This window comes from Sus scrofa, chromosome 18, assembly GCF_000003025.6.
Source record: "Sus scrofa isolate TJ Tabasco breed Duroc chromosome 18, Sscrofa11.1, whole genome shotgun sequence".
Classification (NCBI taxonomy): Eukaryota; Metazoa; Chordata; class Mammalia; order Artiodactyla; family Suidae; genus Sus; species Sus scrofa.
Window position 1 is genome coordinate 36,617,535 of NC_010460.4, and position 26,618 is coordinate 36,644,152.

A 26,618-nucleotide genomic window follows, 5' to 3' on the forward strand; every position below is an offset into this window, starting at 1 on the left:
GTAAACTTATTAAAATTAATGTAAATATTATTATTGAAAACTAACATAGTAGAGTGCTCAGCTATATGATACAGCTCAATGCATTTTAACATGGTAAACATATCCCCACCAAAGGTAATCACTAACCTGACAACTAAAACCATACAGTAGGTTTGTCTACTTTGAATTCTATATCAATTCAGTGTCCCCTTTTGTGTGTCTCTAGTTTAACTCACTCAACAGTATGCTTTGAGATTCATTCATTTGTATAGTTCTTTCTTTTCTTCTTTTTTTTTTTTTTCAGCTATGTTTATGCAGCAGTTCCCAGGCCAGAGATTGAACCTATGTCACAGCAGCGACCCAAGCCACAGCAGTGACAGTGAGAGATCCTTAACCCACTGAGCCACCAGGAAACTCCCTAGTTTAGTTATTTTATCCTTGTTTAGTATACTATATCATTGTATAAATATTTCACAATTTATCCATTCTATTGTTGATGAACAATGGTGTTATTTCCAGTTATGGGCTATTATAAATAACACTACTCTGAACATTCCTATAAATATATTTTGTGAAAATAAGTATGCATTTCTGTTGGGAATTTACCAAAGTGTGGAACTGATGGATTATTTGGTATGTATATGTTCAGTTTTGGTGTAAACCACAGTTTCCAATATAAATTCCCACTAATAGTAGATGAGTGTTTTAGTTGTTCCACCGCCTCAAGAATACATGGAATTCTCTGTCCTTTTTACTTTTGCCATTGTAGTAGTTAAATGGCCATATTGCATTGTGGTTTTAATCTGCCTTTACCTAATAAATAATAAAGATGAGCACATTCTTGCGTATCTGTTGGACACTTGGATATCTTGTTTTGTAAAGTGCCTGTTGAAGTCTTTCATCATATTTCTATTTGGTGATCTGCTTTTTCTTATTGATTATTTATTTGTTATTTATGTAGCCTGTATTACTCCTTTGCTGGAGATATGTATTGTAAATATGTCCTTCCACTTCCCTTTAACTGCTTAATTGGTATCTTCTGATAAACAGAACATTTAGTTTTCAGTATTACAAATATGTCAAATTTTCCTTCAGTCAGCCCTTTTGTGTCCTATTAAGGAATCTGCCTACTCAAATGTACTAAAGATGGTATGCTGTGTTCATCTTCTATTTATCTTAAACGTCTTTTTTTCATTTTTAGATACACATTTCATCTAGAATTGGCTTTTTAATATAATGTAAAAAGGAGGTCATGATTATTTTTCTCATATGGTTAACCAATTGACTCATAATTATTAATTGAAAATACCATCCTCACCCCTACTAAACTGCCATGTCAGCTGTGTTATAAATTAGGTGACCACATGAGACAATTTAGTCCATTTTAGGGCTCCACTAGGTTCCGCTGGTTTATTGATCTATACCTGGACAAATACCACAGTGTCTAAATCACAATTGCAGTATAGTAAGTTTTCACATAAGTAGTGCAGCTTTTCTAGCTTTCTTTTTCTTAAGGTCACCTGAGCTGTACTTGACCTTCTGTATGTCCATTAAGTTCTAAAATCTGCTTATAAAAACTTCTAGGGTCTTTAATGGATATGCCTTGAAATTGTAGATACCAATAGCTTTAGATAGATATTAATAGATTTTCAACATCGAGTCTTCTAATCACTGAACATAATATATTCTTCCATTTTCTCTTTTTTCTTTCTCTTTCTTTTTCTTTCTTTCTTCCTTTTTTTCTTTCTCTCTTCCTTCCTTTCTTTCCCTCTCTCTCCTTCCTTCTTTCCTTCCTCCCTCCCTCCCTCTTTCTTTCCCTTCCTTCCTCCTTCCCTCCTTTCTTCTTCTTTCTCTCTCTTTCTCCCCCCTCTCCCCCTCAGTCCACAGCATGTGGAAATTCCCAGGCCAGGGATCAAATCCAAACTGCATGCAGTTGGTGGCAATGCTGGATCTTTAACCCACTGCAAAACAGGGAACTTCTTCCCTCCATTTTCTTTTTCTTTAAAAATTTTTTTTATTAAAATACAGTTGATTTATCATGTTGCATCAATTCTGCTGTAAGTAACTCTTAATGCCACCTTGAGTTCCTCCAACCATCCATGCCTTTTCTTTCCCCTTCATTTTCTGTAATCTTTTTGGCTCAATAATGTGTTGTAATGTGTTGTGGCTTTCCATATAGAGGTATTTCATATGTTTTTTATAATGATTGAGATAATCATATGATTGTAATGAAATACAGTGATTGATTTGAATGCTCCAGACTTGCATAGCTGAAATAAAACTGCTTTTGATATATTGTATAAACCTCATTAATATATCACTCTATTTGAAAAAGTAGCATTTTGTACAAAATTTTGCTTCTCTTATGAGAAAGATTGGTCTATAATTTTCTTCTCAATGCCCTAGTCAGGTATAACAAGGTTTTGCTGGCCTTGTTAAATAAACTTAGAAATGTTCTCTCATTCCCATTTTCTAAAAATGTCTGTGTGCATTGATTTATTACTTCTAGTATTCTATAGAATCAACTGAGATTACATTTAATTTTATTTCACATATTTTATATGCATTCTCTTTTCTGGTGGCTTTATTTCTCCCCTGTTCTAGAAGCAAGCAGTTGAGAGTAGTTTGTCATGGTCTTCCACTCTTATTATATATTGTGCAGTATTCTTTTCAGTTGGTCAACTTTAAAGTATCCTCTTTATTTCTATATTTGATTCTTCCTTAAGATCTACTTTTTCTGATACACCAAGCCTTCTTTTGTTTAATGTTTGCACTTTACATTTTTTCCATCCTTTTACTTGCAACCTTTATTATTCTAACTTTTCGTTTTTTAAAAGTTTTAATGTATAGTTAATTTACAACATTGTGATAATTTCTGCACACAGCAAAGTGACTTAGGGAATTCCTGTCGTGGCTCAACAAACCCAACTAGTGTTCATGAGGATGTGGGTTCAATCCCTGGCCTTGCCCTGTGGATTAAGGATCTGGCGTTGCTGCGAGCTATGGTATAGGTTGCAGACATGACTTGGATCTGGCATTTCTGTGGCTGTGGCAAAGGCCGGCAGCTGCAGCTCCGATTTGACCCCTAGCCTGGGAACCTCCGTATGCCACAGGTGCAGCCCTAAAAAAGGAAAGAAAAAAGTGACTCATTATACACATACCCATATGCATTCTTTTTCAGATTCTTTCCCCATATGGGTTATCACATATTGGGTAGAGTCCCCGCTGTCCATGTTCTAACATTTGAAATGTGTCTTTTGTAAAACCCATATTATTGGGATTGGGTTCTTTAATTCATTCTAACAACACTTGTCTTTTATTTGAACTGTTTATTTACATTTGATGTAACTTATGATTGAAGTTGTCTTTAGTATATCATCATAATTTTATTTTCTGTTTGACTCAGTCATCCATGTTATTTCTCTGTCTCTATTTCTCTGTTTCCTTTGGATTATTCAAATATATTTTCATTTCCTTCTCTATTAACTTCTTAGTTATAAATTCTTCTACTCTTTTTGTACTGGTAATCCTAGAGATTATAGTATGCATCTTTTACGTATTATAGCCTAATACAAATTATTGCTCCAGCCACTCCCCTCATGTTGACACAAATTCAGAATATTTTAATTCCGTTTACTCTCTCCATCTATTTTTATAATTTTCATGAATTTTAATCCTACATACATTTTAAACCTCACATAACATTATAACCATTGTATTATACTGTTAATAATCAATAGCTGTTTATATTTATCCACTTAGTTTCCTTATCCATTGCTTTTTATAAAGCCCACTTCTTGGAAGCATTATTGACATACAAAAAGCTGTGTATATTTATGTATAAAACCTGATGAGTTTAAATATCATTATACACCTGTGAAGTTATCATTACAATCCATGCCATAAACATATCCGTCACCTTCAAAAATTTCCTCCCACCTTCTTATTATCATTAGTATTTTTTTGGTATAAAAACTTAATATAAGATTTATCCTCAACAAAATTTTAAGAACACAATACAGTATTGTTAACTCTAACCTCTGTACTCTACAGATTTCTAGACTTATCATATATAACTGAAATTTTGTACCCTTTGACTAATACTTCCTTGCCCCCTACCACCACCCCCGATCCTGGCATATACCATTCTGCTCTCTGCTACTATTTTATTTTAGATTCCTCAAATAAGTGGTATTATGTGGTAGTTATCCTTCTGTGTCTGGCTTATTTCACTTGAGCATAATGTTCTCCAGGTACACCCATGTTATCACAAAGAGCTAGATGTCCTTTTTCAGGTTGAATAATATTCCGTTGTTTATATATACCGCACTTTGTTTTCCCATTCATCCAGTAATAGACATTTAGTTTGCTTCCATGTCTTGACTATTGTGAATAAAGCTGAGGCTGCAATGAACATGGGATTGGAAATAACTCTCTGATATCCTGATTGTGTTCCTTGAATATATACCCAGGAAGGGATTGCTGGATCATATGGTAATCCTATTTTAATTTTTCGAGCAACTTCCATACTGTTTTGCATAGTGGCTACAACAATTTGCATTCCGGCCAAGAGTGTACAACGGTTCCTTTTTCTCCACATCTGTACCAACACTTGTTATATTTTAGGGTTTTTTTTCCTTTGGCTGTGTCTGTGGCATATGGAAGCTCCCAGGCCAGGGATTGAACAGCACCATAGCAGCAGCAACCTGAGGCCCTACAGTGACAATGCCAGATCTTTAACCCACTGCACCAAAAGGGAACTCCTTTAGGTTGTTTTAATAATAGCCATTCTAATAGCTATGAGGTTATATCTCATTGTTTTGGTTTGCATTTCTCTCATGATTGGTGAGATGTTAAGCACCTTTTCATGTACATGTTGGCCATTTGTATGTTTTCTTTAAAGAAATGTCTATTCAGTTCTTTTGTCCTTTTTTTTTTTTTCTTTTTCAGCTGCACCCATGACATACAGGCCAGGGATCAACTCTGAGCCGGAGCTGCAGCCTATACTATAGCTGTAGCAACACCAGATCCTTAACCAACTGTACCACAGAGGGAACTCCTCTTTTGCCCATTTTGAATGAGGTTATTTGGGGTTTTCTGCTTTTGAATTATAGGGGTTCCTAATATATTTTTGATTTTACCCCTTTATCAGATACATGCTTTGCAAATATTTTCTCCCATAGTTCCATAGGTTGCCCTTTCATTTTGTGGATAGTTTCCTTTGCTGTACAGAAACTTTTTAGTGCAATATAATCTCACTTAGCTATTTTTCTCTTTTTTGCCTATGCTTTCAATGTCACATCCAAGAAATCATTTCAAGGCCAGTGTCAAAAGTCTTTTCCCCTGTGTTTTCTTCTAGGAGTTTTTGTGGTTTCATGTCTTACCATTAAATCTTCAATTCATTTTGAGTTAACTTTTGTGTGTAGTGTAAGATGATGCACCAGTTTCATTTTTCTGCATCCAGTTTTCCCAAGACCATTTATTAAAGAGACTATACTTTCCCCTTTGTATTCTTGTCAAAGATCAGTTGACCATATACACATGGGTTTATTTCTGGATTCTCTACTCTGTTCTATTTGTCTATGAGTCTGTTTATTTGCCAGTACCATACTATTTTAATTACTTTGTAATATGTTTTTATTACAGCTTTGTGTAGTTTTTATATAGCTTTGTAATATATTGTGAAATCAGAAAATGTAATGCCGATAGTTTTGTTATTTTTGCTCAAAATTACTTTGGCTAGTCAGAGTCTTCATTGTTCCATATGAATTTTAGAAAATTTTTTTCTATGTCTATAAAAAATTACATTGTGATTTTGATAGAGGTTGTATTAAATCTGCAGATCACTTATGGTAGTATGGATTACTTTAGGTAATAATTTTAATAATATTAATCCATGAATATTACAGAGTATTTCCACTTATTTCTATCTGCTTTAATTTCTTTCATCAGTGGTTTATAGTTTTCGAAGTAAAGTCTTACTTAAGTTTATTCCTCTTTTTTTATGCCATTGTTAATGGGATTGTTTCCTTAATTTCTGTTTCAGATAGCTTATTGTTAGCTTACAGAAATGCAACTGATTTTTGTATGTTGATTTTCTGTCCTACATATTTAAATTAATTCATTGGTTAGTTCTAACAGGTTTTTTGGGTTTTTTTTGTCTTTAAGGTTTCATACTTATAATATCACATCTGCGAAGAGACATAATTTTACTTCTTTCTTCCCTTATTTGGATGTTTTTTATTTCTGTTTGCTCACCCCCATGACAATCATCCAATTGTATAAATTTTATTTTATTTATTATTATTATTATTTTTGTCAATTTTGCCTTTTCTAAGGCTGTTCCTGTGGCATATAGAGGTTTCCAGGCCAGGGGTCTAATCGGAGATGTAGCCACCAGCTGACACCAGAGCCACAGCAACGAGGGATCCGAGCCACATCCGCAACCTACACCACAGCTCACGGCAATGCTGGATCCCTACACTGAGCGAGGCCAGGGATCGAACCCGCAACCTCATGGTTCCTAGTCGGATTTGCTAACCACTGAGCTATGACGGGAACTCCAATTGTATAAATTTTAAATTTAAATGTTTTCAGAACTGTCATCTTTTTTTTTTGGCCACACCCACAACATACCTAAGTCCCAGGGCCAGGGATCCAACACATGCCATAGTGATCTGAGCCCCAGCAGTGACAAGACTGGATCCTTAACCTGCTGCACCATCAGGGCACTTTTGGATACTTTCTATTTCTTTTTCTTGCTCTTTTTATTTCTTTTAAATTGCTCTTTTAATTTCTTTTTAATTTCAGATCATGCTGAATAGAAATAGCAAGAGTGCTATTGCCTTGTTCCAGATCTTAGAGGAAAAGATTTCAGTTTTTCACAATTGAATCTGATGTTAGCTATGGATTTTTCATATATGGCATTAATTGTGTTGAGGTAAGTTCTTTCAACACATAATTTTTGAGAGTTTTTTTTTTAATTATGAAAGGGTGTTGAATTTTATCAAATGCTTTTTCTATATCCATTGAGGTGCTCTTATGATTTCTATCCTTTATTCTGCTGATGAGGTGAGTCACATTGATTGGTTTATGTATATTGAACCATTCTTACAACCAGGGATAAATTTCACTTGGTCGATATGTGTGATTATTTTAATGTGCTGTTGAATTTTTCTCGTTAATATTTTGTAGGAGTTCCCGTCGTGGCTCAGTGGTTAACAAATCTGACTAGGAACCATGAGGTTGCGGGTTCTTTCCCTGGCCTTGCTCAGTCGGTTAAGGATCCGGCGTTGCTGTGAGCTGTGGTGTAGGTCGCAGGCGCAGCTCAGATTTGGTGTTGCTGTGGCTCTGGTGTAGGCCAGCAGCTACAGCTCCAATTAGACCCCTAGCCTGGGAACCTCCGTATGCCACGGAGTGGCCCTAGAAAAGGCAAAAAGGGTTTTTGCATACATGTTCCTCAGGGATATTGCGTAAGACTCCCAGATGGTCTGGCTTAGATCACAGCTTCTTTATTCTGACTTATCTTTCTGCTGAACTGTGCCGTGCACTCTCTCAATCTGCCTCCAGGGGGCACTCTCTCATATCACTTCCGAGGAACCCAGCTCCCACTCTGGGCTATGTAACACAATGAAAAAACAGGTTAAAAGTTTGTTTCCTCCTAGAGTGCGTTCCTTTTTAAAAACAAACACACTCTTTCTCTTTGCCTCCTACTACATGGCACTTTCTCTTTTTTGTTCTCATGAAGACTGCTGCATTCCGTGTGGTTATCTCCCTCTATCAAGATGACTCATCGGCTTTTGAAAACAAGCGCTAGAATGGAGCCTAGAGGAGGAAGACAATGAAGAAGTAAAGGCTTTTGAGAGTCATAGGTAGTAAGGAGAGAGTCATAGGTATTAAGGGAGATCAGATAGGGATTTGGGCCTAATTTCTTCCCAGGGCCAAAAAAATGGAAAAAAAAAATGTATGTCCAAGAAGTATTACTCTGCATATGGGATATGATTCCAGGGGTTAAAAGAAATTTTTAATTAATTGGCATAAAAATTTTATTTCTCCTCTCCTTCATTCTTTCTCAGAGAAACGCTTAAATTCTCCCATATGCATGACTTGGTTGTAGCCATGACTGTGCATATCCTATACCACACTGTCAGTCATTTCCCCACCTGTGTAGGTAGAAGGGCATTCCCACATGTTCACAGCAGCCTGATACTTGAGAAGAGATGGGCACAGGGATAGACAGCATTATTTTATCAATATTACATTGAAGAACTGTATTCTCCAAATTGAAGTTGAAACACTGAAATCTGCAGACAATTCTCATTTGAGATACGGGCAATGTCATATTTTCCTTACTGTCAAATCTCTCAGTGACAATTAAGAGCAACATCCGTTCAACCAAAGTAAATAGATTTGTTAGAACTTAGACTGCTAAATATTTCCTAATCTATTGCTTTACGTATTAGAGTTGGATACCCTAATAGAATGGGGGATATCTCAAGTTTTTGCACAAAATGAAAGTTCAGAGCTTAAAAATCTTGGAAAGAAATATCTTCATTTGCTAATTGAACACAAATAAAAATAGTAAATACTGTTCAGAAGTGGTTCCCATGCCTCACTGCGGAGTAATAGCTTGCTAAGAAGAACAGTCCCTACAATGGGAAAACCGAGAGGGTGCCTGAGAGAAGCAGTGGGAATTGTGACAGATGGGCCGGGGGGAGAAACCCCACAGGCAGGACCTGGGGACCTGGAACATTTGAGCCAGTACCCACGTGCCAGTCATGGTACACAGGATGAGCTCAGCTGGGGCTTTGACATGTGTTATATATAGAACTTGCCAAATGGGGTTCAGTAAACACTGGCAGATAAGAGTCACCAATGAAACTCGATGCTCTGTTACTTTCCCTGGATGTCTAGTTTAGATGTTATCTATATGTTTGGATTTTTTTAAAATTCAGGCTCAGGTTTTGAAATTTGCCCTTGGTTTGGGACAAAGACATTTTGAAGAGGAAAACACATGAAACTCAGAAAGCACCCAGATCGAATGTTCGAGACACACTAGTTATTATTATTATTTAAAGACTCCGCCTCACACCCATTTTTTGTAGGAAAAAAAAATGTGAACACTAGTTCAACATTTAGTTCATGGGAGGTGGGTAGTATATCTGTATTGATTGAATGAGTTTGTGAAAGAAAGAGAAATCAAGAAAAATGAGGGAAGGGAAAGACAGAGAAGGAAAAGGAAAAAAGAAAAGAATAAAGGGAAGGATGAGGAGGAGAAGAGGGAAGAAGAGGAAGGCAGGTTCTGAGGATCCCAGCTAGCCATGCTGTCATCACTTGCAGGCCTTGAGCTGACTAGTATTTCCTGGCATCAAAGTCTTTATACCTGAAAACCATATAAATGTATTTATTTACCCAGTTAATTGTCTACTATAATATGAACTGTTTGCAAAAGAGTGCAGCTGCTCTCATAAAACCCAAAAGAAAGTAAAGGATATAGTTTCTTTTTCCATGGAGATGATCCATTATGTATACAAAGAGCCAGGGAGTTTTTTTAAAACAATACTTGCAGCATTTATTTGCTGATATTATTTAGGTATGGCATCCCTATATCTTCATTGTGTTTCCTCTTCCCCAAATACGCCACCCTATTCATTTACTCCTGCACATTCCTGAGCTGGAAACTCAAATTTCTTTTCCTTTGCCAGCCTCCCTGGTCCCCTTATACATTCTTAGCTGCATCCTCAAAATGCTTTACCTAAGTGTTGCATTTCTTCTTTCTTTGCTTTATTAATTTCCATTTAAATTATTTATTTTAGTCATTTCTGTACCTGTTTTTAATACTGAATTTCTTTTAGAACTAAATCGATTTTTTTTGAGGGGGTGTAGTAGGCATGAGTTGTTAACTGAATGGGTGAAATAATGGTGAAAAATTACCTTGCCCTTGTCAACGGTATCTCTGAAAGGGCCACATTTGAGTCTAATCCAGTAAGTGATGTCAGGACCTGGGATAAACTGTGGGCCCAGAGGACACTCTCCTAAGGGAGCAGGGCTGCTGCCGCCTTAGCTTTCTGGGAACCACCTTGCCTTGGGCAGTGATCTCTTATCTCTGTGATTAACTCCTGAAGAACAGCAAGAAGCCTGGCCTCAAACTCCAGTTTTCCTTTGCCCTCTCTCGTCCTCCTGCTTAAAGCCTTCTTTGGTTCCTTTTAGTGAAAAGAATGAAGTCTGATAACTACCATGCAGTCTAACCCCAACTTATATTTCAAAGCATCATTTTTGTCATGACCCCTCTTTCCCCACCCTGCCCTTAGCTTGTGCCCCAGATTTGCATATCTTCTTGTCATTCCTGGGAAGTTCTTTTTCATACTACACATCATTTCTTCTCTCTATAGATCCCAAGGTACAGCTAGACACAGAAAAATGAAATCCAAATTATACCATAAATGATTTTGTTTTCCTTAAAAACTCCCCCTGGCCTCCCATTGCCTCATACATCAGAGCCTTCTCTCAGCATAACATACTAAATATGTCGACTGGCTTTATAGTTCAACGTCTGTCATTGGAGCTCCAGGATGCTCCCCCACCCCCCCATCCTGCTTGAACTGTTTCTTCCTTGTTCTTCTCTGATCTCTGACCTCATCCTACACACAGGATTGCTCCTCGGCTTTGCCCAAGGCTTGACAGGGGCTTTTTCCTTGAGTCTTATAAGTTCCCTTCCCAATACTTTGCCTACAGCCCTACCCATTGCCCATGGCCTGAGGACTACCTCAATAGTAGAAGTAAGACATGGAATTAGCTCCTGTGGCTGTTTTATAAGAAATCTATGCTAGAACCAACATCAGAGCCCAGCCTACAAAGTAAGAGTCCTGAAAAAATTGTAGTCTTACAAAAAAAAAAATGGCATTAAGCAATCCACATCCTCATGAGTGTGTAGACTTCAGGCCCCAGGACCCCTCCTTTTTCTAGAGGAGTATCTATAATCTACTTTGGGATCTCTCACTTCATTTAATAAACAAATCATATCATTTTAAGTATTTTTCATGTCATAGGTAGTAAATATTCTGAGATGAATAAAACATATCCTTCCCTACATTTCAATCTCCTTTTATCTGTCAGGGGAGAGACAAGTACATAGATTATTTACAACAACACCTCCAGGTACATTGAAAATGCCACAAGAATTCAGAAAGGGGAGTCATTCAATTTAATCTAGTGGGGAGTGAAAGCATCACAATATCATAGCGATAGAGTTATACTTGGGCACAGATATGTAACAGGTGCTGTATCTTGGAAGATGCATTGAAGTTCCAGATGCAGAGAGGAAGAGTTAGAGAACCCCGGTAAAGACAAGAGTCTGAGAAAAGGCATGGATTACCAGTAGTTAGACATACCAGGAACATGAGGTAAATGAGTAGAAAAGAGATGAATATGTGTAAATGAACCTTGACAAATATACAACATGTTGCCATGCTGAAGAGTTCCCATTTTATTCTGAAAATTATTAGAAATGCAAAAATTTAAATATCAAATGACATTTTAGTGTTTCAATTATAAAAGCTTAGCTTTGGCAGCAGAATGGAGAAAGGATTGGAGGAGGGCAGGACAAAAAGAGTGATATTAACAGGCTACTATGCTGATCAAGGTTAAATATTACAAGGATTGGTGCAAGCTGATACCACCTGGGAGAAGTCACCTCTAAACGACACAAAAATGGAAGAGTGTGGGGTTGGAGAAGACATTGTGTGCTTCAGGTACATCAGTTAGCAAGTGATGATGTCTACAGAGCAAACCAACAGGTAAAAGATGGGAATAATCACTGAGCATTTAAAGAAAGCAAATGCTACATTAAAAAGATGTCAAACTCCTCAGGCAATCGAAACAGACTATCTAGTTTGCTAAAAGGACAAAGAGGGTAAAGTAACTTTAAATGCAATTAATACCCTCAAAGAGAATAAATTATATGAAATAAATTCAACTACAGTTGTTATTGAATAGAAATGCACCAAACTAACAAATTAGTGAGCTTGTAAGAATGTTCAGAAAGATTTTCATGAGTGGAACAAGAACAAAATACATCAAGAGAAAATATTGAAAAGAAATGCTACCAAACACCAGGGCAAATCAAGAAGTTCCAACATCATCTGGAGAGAGCAAAAAGGAATGGAATACTCAAATAATCAAAGACCATTTCCTACACATAAAAAGGTGACACCTTTATGTTAAAGGATCACACCCGCAGCTGAGCTGAGTTAATAGAAAAGACTAACATTTGGGCACATCGGAGTGGAATTTCAAATCACAAAGAACAAACTTGCATATGCACTGGATGTCATCGCCAATAAACATCTCCAGTGTGTACATCCAAAGCTGAATTCCTGCACCTTTCTTCCCCGCCTCCCAGACATGGATGTCAACATGTTACTTTCCAAGTCCTTCCAGTCTCAGGGAATAGTAACTCTGCTTTCTAGTTGCTTGAGTGAAAAACCTTAGAGTCATACTTGATTCATCTTTATCTCCCCAAGTTAACCTCTACTCCTTAAGCAATTTCTACCCTCTCTTCTTCAACATAATCAACATAGGATCCCTGGACCAGATTTCCTTCTATAAAGGACATTCCTGAGATGACAGACAACATCTGAACAGAGTCTATGGATTAAGTAACGGAATTGCATCAGTGTTATTCTCCTGACTTTGATCATTGTATGTGGTTATATAAAGAGAATGTACTGTTCTTAGGAAATATATACTGCATGTCATAGAAATAAAAGCATCATGTTTTCAACTTGTTCCCAGATGGATCAAAAATTATAATGTGTTGATATAAAAAGTGAAATGCAAATGTGGTAAATATTACAACTGGGGAATCTGAGTTAAGGATATATCGGGGTCTTTAAACCATTCATATAATATTTTTATAAGCATACTTTATACTATTCATATAATATTTTCATAAGTATAAAATTTTTCTAAGTTAAAAATTACAAAGAAATAAATTCAATCTAAAGTGTGGCTTCTCTTCACCACATATATTATTACTACTCTTCTTCAAACCACACCATGTTTCTCTGGGAATGTTATGGTAAATTCATTAATTCTCCCTTCTTTTATTCTTGCCTCCTCTATAGTGTATTCCCAGTCTGCAACCAGAGTGACCTTTCAAAATATAAGTCAGAAGATGTCATTCCTCATATCACAACCCTCTAATGGTTTCTCATTTTACTCAGAGTCAAGCCAGAATGTGGAAAATGGTCTAATATGTCCTACAGAATTTAAGCCCTCCCCCCCATACACTCTTGCCTTGATCTTATCTCCTATAACTTTTCCTTTTATTGGTATATTCCAACTAAACATAATAACTCCTTGTTTTCCCTCTAACATCCCTAACATGTTCACACCTCAGGGCCTTTGCACATGAAGTTTCCTCTTCAAGAGTGTTCTTCCCCCAGATGTCTGTACAACTTGCACCTTCACCTTCTTCACATCTATGACCAAAGGTACTTCATTAATTCCTTTTCTTCATACTTAAAATGTCAGCACTTGACCGCTTCCACCTAGAACATCTCATCCTCTTTTTCTACTTTATTTTTCTCCGCAGCATTTATCACTGACATACCATATGTTTGAGTTGTTTGTTTGCTTGTCTTTTTGCTCCTTCCAATATAATTCAAACTCCTTGAGGACAAAAAATTCTCTTCTGTTCACTCTTTTAATTCCAGCATTGGGAATACTGCTCTGTACATAATACCTTCTTAATAAATAATTGTTGAATAAATGAAACCAACCATACTGAAAGTTCTCGTAGAGGGAAAAGAAAAGATACTGTATAAAAGAATTTAAAACAAATGAGCATCTGAACTTTGACGTATCAAAATGCTGGAGAAAAAATCTGAATTGTTTTGAAAGGTGATCATGAATTTAGAATTTTGCTTTCAACCAAACTGCCATTTGAAATGCAGAGAAGAGGAAAGGTATATTCTGATACATGAGCACTCAGAAAGTCTACCTCTCTTAGAAATTCCCTGAATCATTTATGTATATTCTAGTAAAACAAAGTAAGATGTATAGTATACCAAAATAAAGCAGCGAGGGAGTGACATCAGCATCACAGTGATGTGAGAAACTCTCTTTGTTTCTCCCCTTCAATCTACAACCAGAAAGACATCCACAGCTCAACACAGGCACCTCTGCCTAACACACCAGGGTGCTGGGAAATTCCACTTATCTGTACATCTAAAAATGGGTGTGTTTGAACAAATAGGGAAGTTAGGACCAGAGAAACAGTAGAGATGATGCTTGCAATCTCAGATTACCACCCACAGAAGCCACCCCAGAGCCCCAGAGAACCCAGCAGCAGCAGCAGAGGAGAAGGTGCAAACAACTCTGGCCTCCAGCCACAGTGTGACCACAGCCAAAGATAAAGGGGCAGCAGGGATAGCAGGCTGTCCCTCCAGCCTCAGAGGCTCCCACAACCCCAGGCCCTTTGCCCTTTGCCTGCAGCAGCAGAGCCTGTGAACCTTACAACACCAAACATGGCAGAGGTGCCTGCACTACCCCAGCTCCCCACCACCTTACCCTGTTGTAGGGGAGCCTGCAACTCAAGAGATCCTGAGCTTGATGAAAGAGCCCATTTCCTGGTGCCCCCAGCAGTGATCCCAGTGACACTGGAAGCATTGAGGCACCAGTGATCCTGGAGGCACAGCAGTGATAATGAGGGCCCTGGGCAACACCTCGGATAGAGGAAGTGAAGGATGCAAAGTGCCAATTTTCAAATACAATCAGAGGCACCTAAGGTAAGAAAAATCAAAATTTCATGTGATAGCGCTACCTATTGGAAAACAGAAGAAATGCCTCTAATTTCTAACATTGAATTCTTAGAGATAAGTGAAAAAACAAAACTAAACCAACTTTATCTAAGGAAGAGAGGTGTTCTGTACTTAGAATGCATCAGCACACGAACAACTCATCAAACACCATGAGGAACCACAGTAACACAGTATTGCAAAAAGAAAACGACAATTCTCTAGAGACCAAACTTAAAATCATAGAATATTATGACCTGATAGACAATTAAAAAAAAACTATCAAGAAACTCAATGAGATAAGAGAAAAATCAGAAAGGCAGTTAAATGAGCTCAAAAATAAAATTAGGAGTTCCCGTCGTGGCGCAGTGGTTAACAAATCCGACTAGGAACCATGAGGTTGCGGGTTCGATCCCTGAACTCACTCAGTGGGTTAAGGATCCGGCGTTGCCGTGAGCTGTGGTGTAGGTTGCAGACGCGGCTCGGATCCTGCATTGCTGTGGCTCTGACGTAGGCCGGTGGCTACAGCTCCGATTAGACCCCTAGCCTGGGAACCTCCATATGCCACGGAAGCGGCCGAAAGAAATAGCAAAAAGACAAAATAAAATAAAATAAAATTAATAAGCATAAAGTATACTTTACCAAAGAGATTGAAACTCTAATAAATAACCAAACAAATTCTGGAGCTAAAGACCTCAATAAACAAGATGAAGAATGCATTAGAAAGCACTGGAAATAGAGTAGACCATAGGGAAGAGGAAATTAGCAAGCTCAAAGATAGAAATCTGGAAAGGACATAAATGAGGAAAGAAAATCAAGTCTCAACGAAGAAATTCTATGAGAACTATCTGACTCTTTTAGGAAGGGCAACATTAGGATAACGGATATCCTAGAAGAAGAAAGAGAGAAAGGAGGAGATAAAGAATTCTAAAGAAAGAATTTTAAAGACAGCCAGGGGAAAAAAGGATTGTAACCTACAAGAAATCCCAGTTAAAGAATTAGCAGATTTCTCAGCAGAAGCTATAGGCCTGGAGAGAGTAGAATAATATTCTCAAAATACTGAAAGATAAAAACTATCATCCAAGAGTACTCTATTCAGCAAAGTTATCATTCAGATACAAAGGAGAAATAAAGACTTTTCCATTGAAACAATAGCTGAGGGAATTCATCAACATTAGACCCACTTTATTAAAAAATGTTGAAAGGAACCTTTCTACCAGAAACAAAAGGCAAAAGTACACAAAATCATGAGTAGTGTGATAAGTAGATGGACAGATCAGAAAATTGCAACTCAGTATCAGAATAAGTTTTTAAACACTTTATTAAAGTATAAAGATTCAAGGAAAAAAGCAGACAAAACAACTATACTTCAATTTGTAACAAAGTTAATATAAAAAGGGACAATTGGAGACAAAACACAAAAGGGGAAGAGGAAAGGATGGAACTCACATAGGTATATGGAGATAAGATACTATCAGGAGAAATGGAGTTTTTTTTTTTTTAATTTATGAGACATTTTATACAAACACCATGGTAACCACAAAGCTTAAATCTAGAGCAGAGGCATAAAACAGAAAAAAAAAAAAAAAGAGGAAACTGAGGAAAACATGAAAACCGCCAAACCAAAATGGCAGATAGAAACACAAGGAAAAAGAAACAATGGAGATGTAGAGCCACCAGAAAGCAAAAGATAAAATGGAAGTACTAAGTCCTCATCTAGTAATAATCACCCTAAATATAAAATGGATTGAATTCAATGATCAAAAGACACGAGATGACTGGGTGAATTAAAAAATAAGACCCAACCATATGCTGCCTCCAGGAGACTCACCTCAGCTCTAACCACAAACATAGGCTTAAAGTAAAGGAATGGCAGATAACATTCTGAGGACATGACATCCAAAAGAAAGTGGATGTATCCATACTCAGATCAGACAAAATAGTCTTTAAGCCAAAAAAGTAACAGTTGAAAAAAATGGACCATACACAATGATAAAGTAATTCATCAAGAAGACACAATAGTATTAAAATATATGCGCCTGAGAAGCACCACATAGATAAAGACTTCAATGTATTATTAATAGACTTAAAGGGAGAAATTGACAGCAAAACAAAAGCAGTAGGGGATTTTGACATTCCACTTACATCAATGGATAGATCGTTCAGACAGAAAGCCAACAGGGAAAGAGTGGCCTTAAACATTAAACCAGACGAATTTGATAGATGTGTATAGAGCATCCCATCCAATGCAGCAGAATACACTTCTCGGGAGTTCCCGTCGTGGCGTGGCGCAGTGGTTAACGAACCTGACTAGGAACATGAGGTTGTGGGTTCTATCCCTGGCCTTGCTCAGTGGGTTAAGGATCCGGCGTTGCTGTGAGCTGTGGTGTAGGTTGCAGACGCAGCTCGGATCCCGCGTTGCTGTGGCTCTGGCGTAGGCTGGTGGCTACAGCTCCGATTTGACCCCTAGCCTGGGAACCTCCATATGCCGCGAGAGCAGCCCAAGAAAATGGCAAAAAGACAAAAAAAGAAAAGAATACACTTCTCAAGTGCACAGGGAAGTTTCTCAAGGATAAATCATATGTTGAGACACAAGTCTCAATTTTTTTTAAAAAAAATTAAGAGCTGATTCTTTGAAAAGATAGACAAAATTAACAATACTTCAGACAGATCTTTAGCTAGGAAAGAAGAGAGCAGACACTGATAATTAAAATCAGAAATGAAAGAGGAGAAATATCAAATACCATAGAAACACAAAGAATTTATAAGAAAATATTATGGATAGCTATACACCAACAAATTGGACAACTAAAAAGAAGTGAACACATTCTTAGGATCATACAACTTTGTAAGACTGAATCATGACAAAAATGAAAGATCCAAATAAACTAATCACAAATAAAGAGATTGAATCAATAATCAAAAACCTCCCAAAAGACAAAATCCAAGATCAGATGGCTCCACAGATAAATTCTACCAAAGATTTAAAGAAGATGTAATACCTATCCTTCTCAAACTCTTCCAAAAAATTGAAAAGGAGGGAATGCTTCCTAATTTATTTTAGGAGACCCCCTGATAGCAAAACCAGACAAAGGCAACCCTGATTAAAAAAAAAAAAAAAAGTTACAGGCTAATATCTCTGATGAACATAGATGCAAACATCCTCAACAGAATATTAGCAAACTGAATGCAACAAGATATTAAAAGGATCATATACAATGATCAAGTGGGATTTATCCCAGGGATGCAAGAATGTTTCAACATCCAAAAATCAATGTGATATATCATGCTAAAAACCATATAATCATCTCACTAGATGCAAAAAAGTATTTGACAAGATTCAACTATAATAGAAAAAAAGAAAAAATTCCATTTCAACCAACAACTGCATTTGGCGTTTGAGCTGTCATTTCTGCAATCATTTGAGGAGTTAAATGGTGTTCCTGACTTGATAACTTCTGGTTACCCATAAGGGAAGTGAAAGTTGAGGTCACACCCCCATGAGGTTGAAATTCAGAGGCTTCGTGTTGGAGCAGAGTGAGAGCCCGCTACCCAGCAGGCCACCTCAGCACACTATTTTATCACCTGCTTTCTTCAAAATAAGAAGCAGTGTATGAGTTCTTTTCATTCCCAGAAGGAGCTTTGTTCAGATCTGTAGGTCTGTAGGTATTAAAGTGTGCTGTGAATTCTGACCCTAGTGTGTATCCCTTACTCCTTATTGGAAATCCTGCTTCAGAGAAATACCTTGTTGCCCAAGGACCATTCTTTGTTCTCAGGAAATGTTAAATCTTTGGGAGTTTGTTCCTGGAATGCCCCCAATGCCCAAGGCTGCAGTGGTCTTTCTCACCACCCTCATCACAGAATCTGGCCTATCTCATCCACCCAACACCCAAAGACAGAAAAGCAAACTGTCAGGCAACCAGTAAGGGAGGAGGGCTTCCAATAGATGAAACTTGGTCGTCAGCCATGCTGGTAACTTCCTCGCCTCTAAGCTCCCATTATAGCCTGATGAAGAATTAAAACAATAAAGTAAGGATAGGATGTCACTAAAGAAGGCTGTTTTTCACATTTTCATTTCATGTGATTCACGGTAAGTATATTTCACTAAGAGTATCACAAATAGGCTTTCTTTCTATCAGGACCACTATGACTATTTGTTGAGCTTGACTATCAACTTGTACAGCTTTGGCTCCATGATCTTTTTTCCTTCATAACTACTAGGATTTTATTTCCTTTTGTTTTCTCAGTGTTTCTGTTTTTTATTTTATTATAAAAAGAAGCAACTAAATTAAAGAAACTAAAGAAAAAATTAGAAGATGAACAAGTGTTTTTGTACTCTTTTGAATATTTTAGTAAATTTTATTCTAGTATCTTTCTGTATATCTGTGTTAGTGAGATAGATATAATCACATTGTACCTCAATTTACAAGGCCTATTTTTCGGTAGTAACATTTTGTAATACTTAGCTTTGAAGCTTCTGTGCTTTTAAATGACTACATAATATCCCATCAAGGTCTCACTGTAATGTAACCAAATTTTCAGCAATGGGATGTTTTTTACTTGCTGATATTATAAGTAACTCTATGATAAACATCTTTGTGAATTAACCATTTTATATATTTTGGATTGTATTCAGAAACTGATATCCAAGAAAAAAGTGGTTGCATAACATGAAAATATTTAGGACCTTGATTTATATGTAAAATTGCTTTACATTGACAAATACAAAATATTCACTTAAAGTAAAAGGTTTGTTCCTGCTCTCTAATTTAAGCTGTTTCTATTAAGCAGGTTTTTAAAAATACTTTGTCTAAATTAGGCAAATCATCCAGCAATCTTTATATATGTTCTTATGGGCAGAATTCTGAAATGGGCAAAATAAGGAGTTTGGGGTAAAATACTTACCTCAAGTAATGCATTGCCCCTTGAAACCATACTCTCAGCCCTCACTCAGCAAGCTAAGCCAAAAATGAGAGAAAACTAGTGAAGTTCTATAGGTATTCTCCTATTCAAATCCTGACTTTGCTTCATATCTAAATAAAGCTCTGGAGAAATAATTGAACTTTGTCTTGGATCTCAATGTAATCTGCCAACAGGTCAAGATGCCACAGCCAATAGAACACCTGAGGAGAACTGGGAATGGGAGATGACTTTAGAGAATGTTAACTTTCTTGATTAAAGGAAAGAGGCTTTTCACTTGAGAACTAACCAAGGCACCATACCTCCAAAGTGAATGTGAAATATTTTACTCACAGCAGTAAGACTTCCACAAGTCAAAGCTATTGAGAAATTAGCCAGGCGCCCCCTCCTCCAATCTTCAGTCCCAGGTGCCTCTGGATTTATGCTTTCTCATCAGCAATGGGCAAAATGTCTCTTCCAGCACAACTTGTCGACAGTTATAGCTGTGATGTCCTCAGTTCTTTCTCAGTTCCTGATAATATGATGGAAATGTGACATACACTGCTTATAATTCTCCCAAGAAGTTTAGAATCTGGGCACTTTTATCCTTAATATCTGATGGAGAAATTGAGGCTCAGCAACTTTCTCAGTTCCACTCAGCTAACAAGCGGCAGCACTGAAACTCAAATGCTGAGTGCCAGTTCACAGGGCAGCAGTACTGAAATCTTCCTCCTGTGGAAAAAAAAAAAAAAAAAAAGTGGCCATTCCATACTGCTCCATCTCTAATCTCCTCTGAGGTGAGGAGTCACCTAGGTAATTGGTCCTTCTTTCTCCACTGCACTTGTTTATACCTCTACGACCAGTTTATTTAAAGGCAGTTAATGTGACTGCTATAGAAAGTTATTAAAATAGGCTCACTCGTATTCTCTAACACCAATAAATATTTGAGAAGTAGTTTGTCAGGTTGCAATATAATAGAAAAACAAAATTCATTAAAGTTTAATTTCCCAAAATTCGATTTGTCCTGGCTATAGAGTCCTGAACCCTTTTCTTAATTCCTTCTTACTTCTTGAACTTTAAGTCCACAAAGTGGAAATCACGCTGAGAGACTGTTACAGTGGGCCCTGACCAGCTGCTCAACCCCAGATGGACTTAGCCCAGGAAAGCTGTGTCTGGCTATTAATGGGCATGAGGGACTGTTGTCTCTAAGTGTCCAATGCCCTGTGCCCAGGGATCCCAGATGAGCAGCTGGAACACAGTCTTCTAGGAGTGCCAGGCTGGGGTCACACCATGCCTTTCCTCTGATTGCTTTTCACCTGGTTCCTGGTTTTGCCTTCCAGTCCCCTCTGGGTCTTGAGTTTCCCTGAGTGCCCCAAAGATCTTCTCATTCTGATGCTTCTGTCTTGTACTTCATGGCCTTACATTAATTTAGATGTGTCTCTATGATCATTCACCCTTGCAGGACCAGCCAGCCCCGCAAATTTTGATTCCAACCTGGCTCTAAAGTTTTTTAGGGCCTCCTCCCTCTGTTAAGCATTCTGACCCCTGTTTCTAGGGACTGTTCCTGCTTCCCTTCACATCGTTGCCTTACTTCTAATAGTATCTCTGGAAGAATTCAAGTTTTGCCTTATGCTCCTATTCCCTTATCTATTTCCTTAAAAGCTTATCCCCCATCCCACCCCAGAGAGCCTAAGGTAATTCCTTGCAGAAATTGTAGAGGAGGTGCCACTTATTTCCTCAGTTTCCTGTCTAATTCACAGCTCCCTCCAGCAACTCTTTATTTTTGATTTTGCTAACCAGCTGCCTCTGAACTGCATATTCTAACCACAGCCAAGGTGAATTCTAAGATGAGACAAAAATGACTCAGGACTCTCAGATATGTGTGTCAAAGTGTAAGTTTCAATATTTTTGAAGAGAGGAACTAGGTTTCTAGGAGCATTTTGGTCCTTTCGACAGGAAAAAGAGGACCAGTATTTCCATGATTAAACACAGGCTGAGGTCCACGTATGAAGTTAAAATGAATAGAAGGAGTTATTAACCATTTATGCTGGATGAAGGAAGAGGTACCAGTTATTCAAACATGAGTTGGAAAACTTCTTGGCAGATTGTTGTACAGAAAATTCATCATTGAATCTGATGGTCAGATAAGATGAACAATCCTGAGGTTCTATAATTTAACAAAGACCTGGCTTCTGCAGTCCTGCCTTACTCCATCTTTTAGCTCGCCCAGACTTCTGCCCTAGGCTCAGACCACAAAACTACCTTGTGATGGTCTAGTGACCAAACACAAAGACATTTATTTCTGAGCTTCTGGTTCACCCTTCAGACTCCGAAAACTGCCGTATACCAATATCAGTAGCTTCTCTGGATTCTGGCCACAAAATTATCCTCAGCCCTGAAGGGCATTAAGATAGAACACTCAAAAAGGACTTGGACCTTCAAGTTCCAAGACTGGCCAAGAAGGAAAGGCGTATGGCCTTGCTCCCTTTTGATAATATCCAACATGGAAAATTGAGGTTGTTTGCCTGGAGAACCTTCCACATGTCTTGCTGGGCTTCTTATTAGAGCTGGGCCCAAAAAGTGCTCACAACACCCTTGGTCCTGTAGGAATCCATTTCCAGTCCATAAGGGAAAACAAAGAGTTTGAGCTGAAAACCTAGCTGAAAGTTCAACAACATTATGTCCTCTTTTATGACAAATGAGGTAGAAGTAATAAAGTTGAAACTTCATTCAGAAATAGAACTTAAGAAGAGAATTATGTAAACTGAAAGGAAAACATGCTTTGCAGTTCAGGGATACCTAAGCAAGAGAACAAACTCTGTAAAGAATACAGAAGTTACCACTTTCAGCCAACAAAAAATGATACTTTTTGATCACACGCTAACTTTTTTGACCATCCTTATTGAAAAAAACAGATCCCAAATAAAACGGTGAAATAGGGTAATTTTTGTACTTTAGGGTGCTACATTTTCTATGAAAGCCCTGGATATTACTTCTAACCTCTGTCCATCCTATTCCCTAACAAAGCTTATTTTTTTCCTGTGTCCCAATTTTTCTCAGCAACATATTACACATGACTGAAAAAAAAAGTTTTGAACTAGTCCTATATGTTCTAAGTCATTTTTCACTTCCATCAAGAATTTTCCATTATTCCTCTCCAAAGGAATTCCAAAGAAGAGGAATCTTTCCCAGTAGTTAGTTGTACCACTTTTATTTCACATCATTTCAAAGTTTTATTATACTTATTAATTTAGTTCCTCCCTCTCTGTAATAAAATATAGACAACCAGTTCAGGAACTATGTCTAATTCTTTTCATCCCCCCACCGCCCCCCAGTTCTTAGTAAGACTGCTGTCTACATGGCTCATTGAAAGAATGAATAATCTGTGGACAGTTGTGTTTGCCTGTCTCCTCAGACTCTGTTTATACCTTCCTCAAAGTCCATCATTTCCATTTCAGTATCTCTCTTATTCTGGAGAACTTGACTCCATGTCTCAACTTCAATGACAGAATTCTAAACTTGGCCTATGGTACACTGAGCAGTACATTTTACCCCCCATCTTCTGCCTAATCATATTTATTGATCTAAGATGGACATATGACCTCAGATAGTCCAATAAGAAAGAATTTCAGGACTCTTTCTGGGAATGCTGAGCAAAGGCAGATTCTCTTGTTTTACAAAGTGGAGTGAGTATGTTTGAGACTTAGAAGTGCTGCAGTCATTTCACTGCCATAGCAGAAGACATATATTAGGCTCATGATGCTGATTAAGTGGTAGCTTGGGAATAGACATTTAGGTATCTGGTATATGAAATATGTTCTAGGGAGATCCCCTTGTGGTTCAGTGGGTTAAGGACCTGACTAGTATCCATGAGGAGGATGCGGGTTAGATCCCTGGCCTCACTCATTAGGTTAAGGTTCCAGCGTTGCTGTGAGCTGTGGTGTAGGTCGCAGACGTGGCTTGGATCTGGTGTTGCTGTGGCCGTGGCGTAGGCTGGCAGCTGCAGCTCCCATTTGACCCCTAGCCTGGGAACCTCCATATGCCGCGGGTGCGGCCATAAAAAGCAAAAGAAGAAAAGAAAAGGAAAGAAAAGAATATCCTAATATGGAAAAAAACAGGAAACAAAACCTCTTTTCAAAATTTTAATCATTAAAATCTGATAATTTAAAAAGTTAAATTAGAGTTTTATCAAGTTTGCATTCATAAAAATGCTATTTCCTCATCTGTAATGTGGGACCAATAATGAGATTATTCTGTAAAGTACTCAGCATGGGGCTGGACACTCAGCAGCCACTCCTTAAATCTCAATAGTTTCTCCATCTTTCTTTCCACATCTAAAGGTCTTTTTTTAAAAAACAGAAACAAAAATAAAAATACCCTGAAATATATCAGCAACCCTAAATTCTTATAATAGCATGTTCTGAAGAATTCAAAATAAAAATAGATAATACTCAGGAATGAAACTTCATCTTCCAGTTTTCACAAGGGTACAACTAACCCAAACTAAGACTCAATGATTTTTTTTTTTTTTTGAGGCTCCTAGTGCTTGAGACACATGTTCATGGGAAGCCATTGCAAAGAACATAATAGTTTACATCCTGTTTCCACACACCATACTAACAAACCATGGTGTAACAGGGCTTGCTCCATAAATGGCAGGTTAAAACATAAAGAAAAATAAACTCTTGATTTCTTGGGCTAGACCTTTACAATAAACAGTAGTCATCGGAAAATAAGGGTAATGTAAAGGAAAAAAACTTCAATTTTGTTTCATTCAAGGTTATTTGGATGAATTCAAATTTGCTTCTTTTTTGATTGTTCTTGAATTGCCTAAGAAGCTGTGTAACTAACAATTAGTTACCAAGAGTTCCAAGTTATTAAAAAAATTCTGTTATAAGTGTAACACTCTAGAATCTAGGAAACTATAAGCCTGCACAGTAATTATCTTCTACCAGCTTACCTTTTATTTTGTTGCAATGTGAGAACAGCCAGTCTGTTACTATTACTGAAAACTTTTAGGGCCTTATAGGAAAATACAGCCCTTTGAAGTCAAGCTACATTGCCAGTTCCACTAGCAAAACTGTAGACCATCACTCTTAATCACCATGATATAGTGTAGCAATTTAAATATGTAAGAAACATAGCCTGAGCCTAGGTCCTAGCTCTGCTACTTATTGGCCGCGTACATCTCTTCACTTGAAAATATTACTCCCTCAGGTTTATAGAAGATAATAATAATACATGCCCTGCCAAATCTACAGGCTCTCAAGAGAGTAAAAAAGAACACCACCAGCATTTGCCACCAAATTACCTGGCATAAAACCTATGGTTCACTGTATCTCAGAGGAAAATCTAGAAACCCAGGTCCAGGAGGGACAAGGAAGATGAAACAAAAGACGTGCAAATAGTAGAAAAGCTATTGACCTTGTAGCCAAAAAGGACCGTATTTGAATTCTAATATTAGTGATAGGGATGGAGTAGACACAGGTAGTTGTAGAAGTCCTGATAAAGGACCATATTTAAAGAGGGAAACTTAGGGGACATTGGGAGATCTTTGTAAGTAAATAAATTGCTCAAAAAAGCCATCAGAACAAGGCAGGTTTGCTTCATTAGTGGAGCCTTGAGAATTGCCTCAGGTCATTGGGCGGGGGATGGGAGGAGGCCTGCATTCATGTTCCGACCAAGGGCAAGAGTTTGAGGACCACCCTTCTGCGGATTTGAATACACACCTTAGCCGATACTAAGGAGGAGCTACTACTCCCAGAAAGGAAGAGACAGGCTTTTCCAACCCTACTCCCTTTGGATGATAAAAACTGTAGCCCATAGGATACTCGGGGCAGAGCCTCCATGCCTGCTCACTTGCCTCTCTCACAAGTGTCCTTTCATAATAAATCTATTTCTTGCCTATCGCTTTGTCTCTCGCTGAATTCCTTCTGTGCAGAGACATGAAGAACCTGAACCTCAGTGAGTCCAGACACAGGGTGGGTGATTCTAATTTAAAACCTTGGGTTCAAGTCCCAATTTGGGCTTAGGCCGGGTTCGAGTCCCGGCATGTGGGTTCAAGTCCCAATCTGTGTTCTGGCTAGGTTCAGGCCTTTAATGCTGTCAGTTTCACTAGTATCAATTTGATTTTAAGCAACTTATTTAATCTTCTTGGGTTCAGTTCTCTTATTTATATAATGGAGATTATACTAATAATATTGTTATGTGAAACAACAAAAAGATATATAGGGTCTGGTATAGAGGCTTGCATTAAGAACTCCTTAATAAATAGTAGCCAAAATTATACAAAATCGTAAAATAGAGAAATAAGGTTTCAATCACATAAATATATAATGAATGGGTATTCTGCACAGTGAATTGGAGATTCTTTAGCAACAATGCAGCATATATTGAAGATGACATATATTTAAAGTGATGAAACAATTCCAGATAGAGTCTGGGAAACTTTCATTAAGTAATAAGGCTCAATGCAAACAAATGTAACCATGTGGAAGACAGAAAAAGAGTTAGAAGAATCTAGGCAGCAAAAAAGGAGAAATCTAAACAAGATCTAACAGATATGCCTAGGACCCACTAGCTATTTTTTTTTAAGTTTATCCATAAAAAAGTGTTATACCTCAGCATCAGAATCTAATGGTATTTTATCTGAATGTTCTTATATGTAATATTATTCAACTTGATTGGTATCATACTGTCTATATTTGTGACAGGGCATTATTTGCCCAATTCTTCACCCTTCCCTATCTGCAAACCCTCTGACGTGTGACTTTGCAGACCCTCCCACTGCAGAGGCAGAATGTATTTCCAGCCCCCTTGACTTTGTGTTTGGCCAAATAACTTGCTTTGGTCAGAAGACTAAGATAGAATGACAGTGTGACAGTGTGAGAGTTTTGTGCTTAGACCTTCACTTTCTTCACATTCCCTGAACCTCTGCCATTA

The 26,618-nt window shown here is 37.6% G+C and overlaps 1 protein-coding gene across 1 annotated transcript in view; it reads right to left on the reverse strand.

Moving 5' to 3' along the window:
• Nucleotides 1-26,618, reverse strand: part of LOC100521938 (probable G-protein coupled receptor 141) — a 50,925-nt gene that overhangs the window by 5,859 nt on the left and 18,448 nt on the right. The window contains exon 2 of the mRNA XM_005673242.3: nucleotides 20,031-20,408. The gene's annotated coding sequence lies outside the window, so the exon portion shown is untranslated. The remainder of the gene's footprint in view (nucleotides 1-20,030; nucleotides 20,409-26,618) is intronic.